Source organism: Schistocerca serialis, chromosome 8 (assembly GCF_023864345.2).
Source record: "Schistocerca serialis cubense isolate TAMUIC-IGC-003099 chromosome 8, iqSchSeri2.2, whole genome shotgun sequence".
NCBI lineage: Eukaryota > Metazoa > Arthropoda > Insecta > Orthoptera > Acrididae > Schistocerca > Schistocerca serialis.
Window position 1 is genome coordinate 449,615,437 of NC_064645.1, and position 12,972 is coordinate 449,628,408.

The 12,972-nt window shown below is 39.6% G+C and overlaps 1 long non-coding RNA gene across 1 annotated transcript in view; it reads left to right on the forward strand.

Moving 5' to 3' along the window:
- The first annotated feature begins 1,959 nt into the window (after nt 1–1,959).
- The window catches only part of LOC126416608 (uncharacterized), a 57,810-nt gene continuing 46,797 nt past the window's right edge, over nt 1,960–12,972 (forward strand). The window contains exon 1 of the long non-coding RNA XR_007575484.1: nt 1,960–2,084. This is a non-coding gene — a long non-coding RNA (uncharacterized LOC126416608). The remainder of the gene's footprint in view (nt 2,085–12,972) is intronic.

Consider the following 12,972-nt stretch of genomic DNA (forward strand, 5'->3'; position numbering starts at 1 on the left):
AAACTGAAATTTGTTAAGTACTTCATTCTTACAAATATGTGATGTTACTCTTGTATGCATTACTTTTTCAAAAATTTTGGGCAAAGCTGTCAGAAGTGAGATTTCGCAGAAGTTGTTAGCATCAAACCTATCCTCTTTTTTATGCAATGGTTTAACAGTAGCATATTTCAGTCGATCTGGAAAAATGCCGTGTTTCAGTGAGCTACTAGGTACATGGCTGAGAATCCTACTTATCTGTTGGGAACAATCTTTTAGGACTCTGTTGGGAACGCCATCAATTCCATGTGAGCATTTACCTTTGAGTGAATTTATTATTTTCCTAATTTCAGTAGGAGATGTAGGTTAAACTTAAATTTTATCGAATTGCATATGTGTTGCGTCTTCCATATACTGCCTTGGATTTTTTAATGAATAGCTGGATCCTATTTTCTCTACAGCACTTAAAAAGCGATTATTAAAAATATCTTCTACATCTGACTTTTTGTTCCCAAACTTTTCATTGAGTCAGATAGAAATACAGTTTTCCTGTGCTCCTGGTTCCCTGTTGCCTTTTCAACAATATTCCAAATTGTTGTAATTTTATTGTCAGGTGTGCTAATCTCAGATAAAATGCACATAACTTTTCTTAATACAGTGCAGTAGTTTTTATATTGTTTCACTGTTTCTGGATCATTACTCCTCCTACTTTCAAGATACATTTCTCTTTTTTGTTTAGGAGATATTTTTATTCCTTAAGTAAGCCATGGATTTTTGGAGGGTTGCTTAGCATTATATTTCACTGCTTTCTTAGGAAAACTGTTTTCAAATATACTTACGAATGTATCATGAAATAGGTTAAATTTTACATTAGCAGCAGGTTCCCTGTACACGACATACCAGTCTAACTGCTGCAAGCTTACTCTGAGTTTTCAGTTGTTAAATCATTAATTGAACTCATTATTTTGGAGGATCATTTTGCCTTACTGTATGGAGCTGTGTCATATACTATAACTAGCTGTGCACAATGATCAGACAGACCATTCTTAACAGGAAAAGTTTTTATTTGATAAGTGTATCTTGGTCTATAAAAACATTATCAATGAGTGTGCTGCTTTCCTTTACCACCCGAGTATGAAAATCAATAACTGATGTCAATTGAAAGATCCAAGTAATACTTCAAGGTCAAGCTTTCTATTGGATTCTTTCAGAAAATCTATATTCAAATACCCACAAACAATAATTTGCTTCCCTGTCTCTGGCAGACAGCACAACAAACAATCCATGTTTTTTAAAAAGAGCTGCAAATTTCCCAGTGGTTACATGGCTGTAACTATAAAAGTACCCAGTGGTTACATGGCTGTAACTATAAAAGTACCATTATTTAGTTCAAGCTCAAACACACGTGTTTCTATGTGTTGCTCTACATAATTTTTTTTAGTTTCTATGTTCCTCACACATATATGGAAACTTATCCTCTCTTCATAGTGTCCCTACTTACATGTGCTGAAAGCTTACATCCACGAACGGGCAGAACTACATAAAACAGACTTGGCACTGAAGATCACAAGCAGAACAGTTTCAGATTTTCAACATTGCAAGCAATTTATAGTGCACGTGTATGTTTCTTTTGAATCGTCTGTTTGTTTAATTGTACATTAGGGGACTCGTTGTATCACTTGACAAGTAGGGATCAATACGAAATAATTAGTGGCCACTGAAACGTTCTGCAGCCTTTTTGGAACTGACACTATCACTAATGACAGCGAAATTACGTTCCCATATCGCCAAGTCCTGCGGACTCAGCCGGTTTTACACGTATTTTTGCTGACCTCGTTGCCGGCGTCAGATTAGATAGCCAATGGGAGCGAAGAAATTGCTTACCGGCAGCTATTAGCCGACCTTGCGACTCTCGGTCACGTTCCCCCCAGTGGTGACTTCGGTAGTGAGGTCTCTTTTTGAAAAGCAAACATCAGGAGAGGTGCATCGCAGATGGCCTGCTGGTGAAAGTCGTCACAGTTCTAGTGGGCGAATACCTACGATACTACTGAGGCCGGCTTGCTTCAGCAACAAGCTTAACGGAAGACGATTGGTTTCTGCTTCTCCAGGTTAGTATAAGTACGTATACGATCTAATAGACGTCCAAAAATGCTGGCAGGGCTCAGTTAAGGATTCAAACAACGCTTGGGGCACCGAGATGAGAAAAGCGCTAGAGGTGTCTAAATGTAACGTGTACAGGGTGTACCATAATTAGCAGTGAAAGCTAACACAGGTGAAAGTATACTACAATAGGAGGAAAAACTTCCAATTATACAAGGATGGTTACGAATAACCACTGACTTCAATATGAAAGATTGTCCAAGATAGTATAAATGTACTGATAACGTAAACTTTTTGATTAAGTTCCCATGTAACTGGGCTCAGATTTCACCCAAGGCCTACCTTAGCAAGAAATGCAATACTACTTTGGCACATTACATGTTGCAGTTTACTGTACATCGCACCTGTTAAAGTCGCACTTGTATTTAATTACCACACTCGTTTCTGCAGCGAGTTACGAATCCTTTCAAGCACCACCGGATGACCCTCATAAGTAGTGAGAAGACTGTATAATTTACTTAAATACACACAGCCGTGATCGGATTTAAGTTGTTCCTTTTTATTTTTAGATGAACGCTTTCGATCTTCTAAGACATCATCTTCAGAGCTTACATGCTTTGACGACCGTGTAACCGTTGGCATGGAGCAGTTCCATCTGTGGACGCGTGGAGAATACTGCTGCAACGTTCTCCACACCCGCACATATGGAACTGCTCCACGCCAACGGTTCCTACGGTCATCAAGGATTGTAAGATCTACAGAAGATCTCTTAGAAGATCGAAACAGGTTACCTAAAAATAAAAATAAACAAATTAAATGCGATTACGACTGTGTGCATTAAAATAAGTTATAAAGAGCGCTGTTTTTCCTGGAATGATGTTCCAAAAAATTGTGAGACTGTATACCTCGCTGCTCCAGTTGTTCTAAAATGACAACGAGAGTGCTGTATTCTTAAGTTCTGAGATGACCCTGACAGAAAAAGCTAGAGGACCTTATAATCGAAGGCTGCGCTCGCCTGTACCTCTTCGGCCATATTAGCTCATTAGATGTCGACTTTATTAGCAGCAAAATGTATCCGTGCCCCATCATGGGTTTACCACATTCCATAACGTCGCTCAAGGTGAGATAGGCCTTGGGTGAAATTTGTGTCTCGTTAGACAGGAACCTAATCAAAATGTTTTCGTTTCAGACCCATTCATTCTAACTAGGACAATATTTCACACTATAGTGAGTGGCAGCTCGTAACCACATATCCGCAGATATCAGGAGACATCCCAGGACTTTGTCACTGCAGTGAATATTTCGCATAGAAGGGAATTAGAAAAGTGATTAGAGCATGTGGAGACAGTCAGTATTACTTTGTTTAGTATGTGTATAGGGCCACCATGCACAGTGATGTATGGTGTACATACACTGGGGTCCAAGATTAAATCAGCAAGTGGAAAATTCACAAGGTTAGGTTTATTTTGCCACAAAAAAAATACGAACAGCTGATAGAAAAACAATGTAAAAATACAGAACATAAAAAACTGTAACATGCATAACGGTAGACAAAAATTTTCTTCGCTTTTTTTTTTTTTTAAACTTAACGGATCTGCACACACATTCCGACAATTGGTTAATGTGCGCAGAATGGGGTATGACCACCTCTAGCAGCAGTACAGGCCTGACAACTACGGGGCATGCTGTGAATGTCATGAATCTCATTTTGAAGCAATAACGCCCCTTCTTACCCGTCTCTCTAGCACATCCTAGACATGCGCTATGGGATTCAAATCTTGGGAGCGAGTAGGCCAGCCCACGTGTGCAAAAGCTTCCGTTTCCAAAAAAACATCCAGCACCTGTTCTAGAATTATCTTCCATCAATACGAAGTCTGGGCCCACAGCACCTCGTAACAACAGCACATGAGGTACCAAGGTCTCACCACGATACCTAGTAACAGTTAAACCCTGCTGATTCATCCTTAAAATTTCATGAAGATGTGTTCGAGAGGTGAACATAATCCCTGCTCGCACCGTTTGGGATCCTTCTCGATGTCAGTCTCTTTTTGACAATTTTTGGGTCCCGAAATCACTTTTCACAATGTTTGGGTCGCGAAATCGTGTTCCACGCGCCCTCCAGATGCGAATCCGTCGAGAATCAGTCTCCACACCAAAGCGGGACTCATCTGTGAAAAGAATATTGGCTCACTTTTGAGGACTCCACTCTAGACGTTCCCTTCTGTGAAGACGCGTCAGAGGTCTCTAACAATAAAGGCCATTCTACCAAAGTCTTCTGTAGACTGTTTGCCTCGATAAAACACGTCCAGTGGATGCTGTGAAGGCAGATACCAGTTGCCGTGCAGTACTACGGCGGTATCGTCGTGCCCTTATAGCCAAATAACGGTCCGCTCTTTCTAATGTCACACGTGATTGTCCCTGCCCTGGTTTTCGGGATACGGTTTCGGTCTCTGCAAACTGTCGCCACATCCGAGAAACTATAGAACGATTCGCGTTAAGCCATCAGGACGCATAAGTTTGCAGCTGTGGCTCTGAGCACTATGGAACTTAACAACTGAGGTCACCAGTCCCCTAGAACTTAGAACTACTTAAATCTAACTAACCTAAGGGCATCACACACATCCATGCCCGAGGTAAGATTCGAACCTGCGGCCGTAGCGGTCGCGCGGTTCCAGACTGAAGCGCCTAGAACCGGTCGGCCACAACGGCCGGCCGTTTGCAGCTGTTCTGCTTCCATTCTTCCCGTGTACTTCTACCGCAGAGAGTCTCGTAGGCATCTTCTCTATGCCATACTACACGGACTTTGACCTTGCACATAGCGATTGTGGATGTGAGACTACCCGGAAAACACTACCCCATTTGATAGGTGCCCTGGCTTCATCACTGGCATGGTTACCCATTGACCGGAGTGCCGTCTTCCGTCCAGAACACGATCGTATGGACATCTGTTGACAGTTGGCACGATTACATTGGGAATTAGACACAGGACGACGAAATAGCGGCTTATTGCTTTAATTTTGGACACCAGTTTATATATGTAGATGTATATAGGACGAAAAGTTGATTTAATACCTCGAGGTATACATCATCACATTAATGCACTATAACTAACGACAAAGAAAGATTTAAATAATAAACTTAATTCTAAATTAAACGTCTAATAAAAGTAACACTAATAATAAAAAATAAACAATAATAATCTTTCCTCTAAGACTACTACTTTACCATTTCCACCAGTAATATAACTGTACAGTACAGGATTCCTTCTCTTACCCATGTGCAACACGTTACACTCATGTTTACCTACATCCAGTCTCTGTACGGATCATCAATCCTCTGCAATTCGCTACTGCCTTCTGGTGTGGCAATCTTCTTCTTAAAGACAACAGCATTGTCCACAAACAGTCTACATCACACCTAAACACATACTCTACAGGTCACAGTACAAAGCACATCGTAACAGTATTATCGATTTTCTCTCCTTTTCCACTTTGACTTGTTGACAAAGAAAAAATTGTTTGTCTGTATGCCTCTGTGCATGCCCTAATCTCTCTTATCTCGTTCTTATGATCAGAATACGACGGTGGTGGCGTAATGGTATCACAGTCTTCGTTGAATGCAGTTCCTGTAAATTTACCCACTTAGCGTTTCACGAGAGATACGTACTTACATAGTCTTTTTGCTGCAAATTCCCAGACCTTTCCTCTTACATTTTTCGATGGGGTATATGACCTGACATGATCCAAGCGATCTCATGGATCTTCTAACACTATCAACTGGGTCATTTATACTGATGCGGCTGCTTTGCGGGTCGGCCACACCCAGTCACGTAACGTGATTTGATTTGTGTTAATGTTTTGTAAACGACTTTTTTCGTGGATTAATTACATTTCCTTAAGATTCGTCCTACAACTCCTAGCCGAACATCTGCTTTTCCTATATTCTGTTGTACGTAGTCATTCTGCTCTAGGTTGCTCTGGATACCTACTTCCAGTTATTTTGAGATAGTTACTGTTTCTAATGATAGTGTAAAAAAGTCTACCAGCAATGCGATCTTCTTCCTTCAGACAACAGCGTCATGTAGGACCAGCCTTTGCATATTAACATAAGCAGCCTGCGTGTGTTTTGTACACATATCGTTACTCTATGCCCCAAAACACCTACTTAGGCAGTAAATGTAGCGGTGTACAGGTATTAAAATGACACATTGTAGCTTAAAAGCTATACTGCGTCAATGCGTGGTAAAGCGACACTTACAGCAAAACCTCCTTGTAATTGTACCGTTTTCAATTATTGTGACCTCATACAGGAATCAGTGACCGACTGGCGAGGTGTTCTAATGGCTTCTTAGAGAAGCAAACCTCCATGTAGCCCACACTTGGAGTCCCTACACTGTTTACACTAGGTAACTTTGCACGTGCACTTCTTAAAGCTTTTGCCAGAGGACGCTGACATGGACGGTACCGAAAATCAAATCTGTGATGCCCATACACCACTTCACGATACGTAGTGGAGAGCAGTTCCATCACTGAATCCATGTCATGCTTATGTTTTATGGTAAGGAGTTTACATCCCTCGTCCTTGTGCGTGTAAGATCGTTTCCCAAACATCCGTTACTGCACAGACGCAAAGCTGTCACTGCAGCCCTACTAGAGAGTGGTTGCCGCCGCGGGCTGAACGCCTATTTAGAGGCACCATCGTCACTAGCAGGGCAGCTACTACTGGACCACATACCATACGAAACGGGCACCGTGTTTACTTTCCGATACCATAACTGTGGTTTCAAAAAATTGTAGGGCAGGTCCACATTAGTTCTGTGGCGGCAGCATACAAATCGCACTGATGACAGCTATTAGTATCTCCCAACGACAGCAGTGCAGACGACTGTGTAAGGAGGTGCTAGACCATGGATTGGACGGTCCCGGTTTGTGATCGCACGTCAGTCAGTCGTAAGATCTGTAACTGTCATGTCTTTCAACCCTATTAATGTTTCTTTGTGTGGGGTCATACACTGTAGTTATAATTCGAAGTTTAATACTATTGTAATTAGTCAGGGCACTTCACATATTCCATAAGATGGCTGCTGAATCGTAAATAGCGTTGGAGTCTATTTAATCAATTTCTACACAGTTTACGTATACGAGGGTGCTTTGATAACACTGGTGAATTTCCATGAAAGAGTCGAACATTTTCGTTGCACCTTCATGAATGGTAAGCTTGATTATTTCACGGATCGTAGCAACAATTTCAGCAATGTATGGAGTACATTTCATTGTTGACAGCCATCTGAATTGGTCAGTGTATCGACTGCGATTGAGAATGGAGAAAAACCGAGTTTCGTGCTGTTATTAAACATTTTCATTTGAAGATTTGGCCTGCAGCGCAAATCAGAGCAGCTCCTGGATGAAGTTCAAGTAGATTGTGCACCATCTTTGACGACCATTTACCACTGGATTAAAGAATTTAAACGCGGTCGGACAAGCACCGAAAGCCGAGCGTCCTCCGGCAGTCCAATTGAGATCACCACAACGGAAACATTGACAAAATCGATGATATGGTAACACAAGTCCACCAAACAAAAATTTGTGAGATTTCTAAGAGTGTGCATAATATCATGCCCGGAGAATTAACTACGAAGAACCTTTGTGAGAAGTGGGTGCTGCAATTGCTCACAGTCAACCAAAAGCGCATCTGGCGTATTTCAACAAAATGTATGGTGATGTTTAACTGCAATCCGCAAGACGTTTTGTGCCAATTTGTGACTGTTCGTGTAACCTGGATCCATTATTACACACCAGAGTTGGAACGGCATCTTGAAAGTGTACCAAAGAAAGCAAAAACCATTTTGTCAGCTGGTAAGGTCCATGATCACTGTTTCTTTCCTTTTTTTTTGTTTGGATTCCCAAGGAATAATCCTCGTAGATTACTCGGAAAAAAGCAGAACCATACTGGACCTCATTATGCTTCGTTGTTGGATCATCTGAAATTTGCGTTGGCTGAAAGAAGACCAAGGCTGGCACGGTAAAAAAGTGCTCTTTTCTACAGGATAATACACCATCCCATACATCAGCGTTAACTATGGCGAATGTGCATGAATTGGGCTTTGAATTGGTTCCCCATCCACCCTGTTCGTCAGACTTAGTCCCAAATGCCTTCTTCCTATTCCCTAAATTTAAACTTTGAATTGCTGGGAAGAACTTTTCGTCAAATGAGGAAATGACAGTTGCAGTCAACGACTATCTTGCAGAGTTAGACAGACCCTACTTTTCTAATGGGATGAAAAAGCTGGTGGTTCGCTCAACCAAGTGTATATCCCTCAAAGGAGATTATGCCACGAAGTAAGGTAAGTTGTTTAGGAAACAAACAGTTTTATTGCTTTTTTACCAGACTTATCAAACCACCCTCGTAAACTAACTACGTTGGTTTACAAGGTTCCACAGGTTTTCAAAACTCAGCAGACTGCTTTTCAGCTTCTAGATGCACGATGGGGTATTCTTATAACCCCAGTGGGCACATTACAGAATACAGAGGAAGTCACTTCTTGTTAGTAAGATAAATGTCTAGCACCACCATAGATTTATAAATCATAGTTTAATACTGTGCTCGTTAGTTAGAAATATGTGTATCAGGATTTTTTGTACACTTAGCACCACAATAGATTTATAAATCACAGTTTAATATCGTGCTTGTTGGTCAGGAAGATGTGTATCAGGATATTTTATAAGTCTGGTAAGATGGTTACCTCATCTTAGAAATCTATGCATGCCTCTGTGTAAAATATAGTATAAACTAATGTCTATCGCTATATGTGACAACAGTACCACGTTTAACTATCAGAACACTTAATAAAATGTCCGGATCTACCAAAAGGACTGCATACACCACACTTAACTTTGTATGCATACTGATACTGACTGGCTTAATAATGCCAATATGTGAGTCACATGTATTTTTCTGCTGCTGTAGAACAATTAAGTTATAATGGTAGTGCTACATATGAGTTTATACTCGAAATCTTTAATAGGTAAAACTTAAAGTTTTTTTAAATATAATGATTATTGTTCTGAAGACCTGTGTAATAACACTTTGTAACAGCCAGTCATAATTGAGCAATATCCATATTTGACGGTATTGTGCAGAAGTGTCCTGGATTGAGAAAAATATATTTCTCCAGCTTTAATATTAGGACTGTGTGTAATACTCGCGTTGTGTTTATTGAAATCAATATTAAAAATTTCCATTTATTTAACAGGTGAAGATTTATAACTATAGGCAGGCAGAACACAGTTTATAATCTTTCCTCGTGACTGTCTGGAAGATTTATATGCAGACCACTCAACTTCCACGCGTTCATATTGTCCCAGTAGGCAAACTGCAGAACACTGTTAAATTCAACACAGCAGCAGGCTTTAGCTATCTTAAAAACAGTTTTATACTTATTGATTGTTACAAAATTTCTCTCCAAGACCACCTTACAAAGGTGGCAACCATTCCACTTTCTCATACGTTGATAACACAGAATACTGATGAACTGCAGCTGTCAAAGCACTATATACCCTCTACAGATACAAGACGTATGCAACAGATTAAAATAATGTTCGAGAAACTATATTTATCAAATTGAAAACACCTAGCCGAACTGCACTTTTTGTGTACGTGTTGGTTTGTAAGAGGACGCCCAGAATACAGGACAGGTCGAGGGTTGTATCTGGATGTGCATCCAGCCGCATTCGATGACGATTAGGGTTCAGAGGTGAATCCACCAGTGTTATGTTCGGAATAGTGTTTGGAGGTGGATTCATCCGCATTATGTCCGAAAGAAGCTGCATAAATATTAAGTCAGGTCTTGATAAAATTTCTAAGTGGCGCTGTAGATTTTCAGAAATGTAAAATTTTGTACTTCACAAAACGAAAAACCGTAGTATCCCTGAGTGTAACACTTTGTAGGGATTTGAAATGGAAGGATCATATAGGTTGAGCCGTGGGTAAAGCAGGTGGCAGGCTTCGATTTATTGGTAGAATACTGGGGAAGTGCAATCAATCTACAAAGGAGATTACTTACAAATAACTTGTGCGACTGGTTCTGGAATATTGCTCAAGTGTGTGGAACCCGTACCTGATAGGCTAATACGGGATATTGAACGTATACAGAGAAGGACAACACGAACGGTTACGGGTTTGTTAATACCTGGGAGAGTGTCACAGAGATATTGAAGGAACTGAACTGGAAGTCTCTTCACGACAGACACGAACTATCCTGAGATAGTCTGTTAACAAAGTTTCAAGAACTGGCTTTAAATGATTACTCCTGGAATATACTACAATCCCCTATATGTCGCTCACATAGAGGTCGTGAAGATAAGAACAGAATAATTACTGCACGCTGTAACTTCCCCACAAAAATATTAATTTAAATGAACCATGAACCAAGTGTAACTTCCGCACAAAAATAATAATTAAATGAATTTTTAAATATTGTAACCTCAGAACAAAATTGGTTCCCATTCATAATCTCTGTGCAGAAATGCATTCACATTTAATGTACCCACAAAATTCTTTTCTCATTAAATGTTAAGTTCGAAACAGAAAAATTCCTAAACACCAAAAATAATAAAAAATTCAGTAACCTGGTAAATTTTATGACGACAGCAGCGCTGCGCCACGGCCCTGTACTCTGAATAAAAAAAAAACAAAAATTCTTACCTCAATAAAAACTGCGAATATATCTGCTCTTAACTAAAAAATTTTTTCGGCACAGTTCCGTACAATGCTGGCCTATGCTTTGTGATTCGTGAAAGGAATAATCATCCATTGGATATATTCTTTAAATAGAATGAATGCTTTTTTTAAAAATTACTTTATATTATAAAAATTATTATTGGGGCATTTTTTAAAAGAAATTGATGGCAGTTAACATACATTACTAGATATGTGCAAGGCTGCTTCTTTACCTTCTACAATAATACTCATCGTCCAGAGTCCCGACCAGAGCAGACTGCACACAAGCGCAGACACGCGCAGACGACTGCCGACTCACGCAGACTACTACAGACTACCCAAGACTAATGCCGACTAGCGACAAGCAACAACTAACTACATAGTGCTCTCTGGTCAGAGACTATCCTATGCCTTGCCTGTTGCAGGCAGCGCATATAGCGCATACCTCTTACGTAACCCTCCACTGGGGGGGCAAAAATTTGGCAGCGATGGTGAATCAATTGGACTTGCCATGAGCAACAAATTTTTCTTAATTAACTAAGTTTACAATCACAGAATATAAACATATATATAAGTGCAGAACATGAAATAAAATATAGTGCAGATGCGCTGAGTACAGAACATATCAAGTAAAGACAAAATGTATACGCAATGAGTACAAAACATATTAACAAATGGCATGAAGTGCACATGCACTGTAGTTCAGAGCATATCAGGAAATCACAAAATGTATAGGCAATGAGTACAAATCATATTAACAAATGACATAAGTGCACACGCACTGTAGTACAGAACATATCAGGAAATCACAAAATGTATACGCAATGAGTACAAATCATATTAGCAAATGACAAAAGTGCACACGCACTGTAGTTTTTTTTTTTACTATTTTACAAGAACTAGGATAGGAAAGGGAAGGATTGCATCATGGTTGTAGCACATTAGGTTGCACGCTGCTGCACTGAAAGTCGATATCTTTCTACAGAAGCACAACACCAAGTGAGACAATCTGAAGTTCTTTTCCCTGAAGTATTAATCAGTGTAGCCAAGACACTGAAATGTCGTATTAATATTCCATGTTATCATTTTGGTAGTACATTAGGTACACCAAACAGCGGGACCATAACAACATCTCCATCGCTCAAGGTGGTGAACAGCATGTCGTGTCAACACCACGTTCTTGTAAGGTACACCAACGTAGAACTAGTGCAAAAACCAAATATAGTGCTCCATGAGCATGAGGATAGACAGGACAAACGGATATTGTAGTAATTTCTGGTAATTAGGTCCGAAGGTGAAGGACATTAAGTCACATGCTAGTCTTCATTGAGAATTACACTAGTCTAACAGCTGATTTGAGTAATTCGTCACACTCATCGCCAGTTACTGAACATTTCTGTACCATGTATGAAGTATTACAGAATAATGTTCATAAGTAATCTGTTTACAGAGAACATTGGCACTCACTGACCAGTTACAAACCATCAGAAGTCATCATTCAAAACAGGAGCTAATGAGTGTAGCGTCAAGCTACTGGTAATCATATATATAGCATGTAAGTGACATAATACAAATTTAAAATATAAGAAACAGTGGCATCCATTGGCTAGCAGGTATTGAATATTACAAAACATTTTTCATCATTCAAGTTACATATGAGATATTTAAAAATAATTATTGGCACTCAATGGCCAGTTACAAATCATCAGAAGTCATCCTTCAAAACAGGAGCTAATGAGTGTAGCATCAAGCTACTGGTATTCATATATATAGCATGAAAGTGACATAATATAAATTTAAAATATAAGAAACAGTGACATTCATTGGCCAGCAAGTACTGAATATTACAAAATATTTTTCATCATTCAAGTGACATGTGACATATTTACAAATAGTTATTGGCACTCATTAGCCAGTTACAAATCATCAGAAGTCATCAGTCAAAACAGGAGTTAAAGAGTGTAGAGCATGCATGCATTATTACAAAATATCGTTCACTATTACGCAGAACTCATCATTCAAGTGACATATGACATATTTAAAAATGTAACACTCTGTAACTATTACTCAAGTCTGTGGTTGGAAAACATCATTCAGTATTACTCATAACTCTTTTAAACTAGTAGCATTATTTGGGACTGGTAATACATTTTTTTTGTGCTAGCAATGCATTGCGTT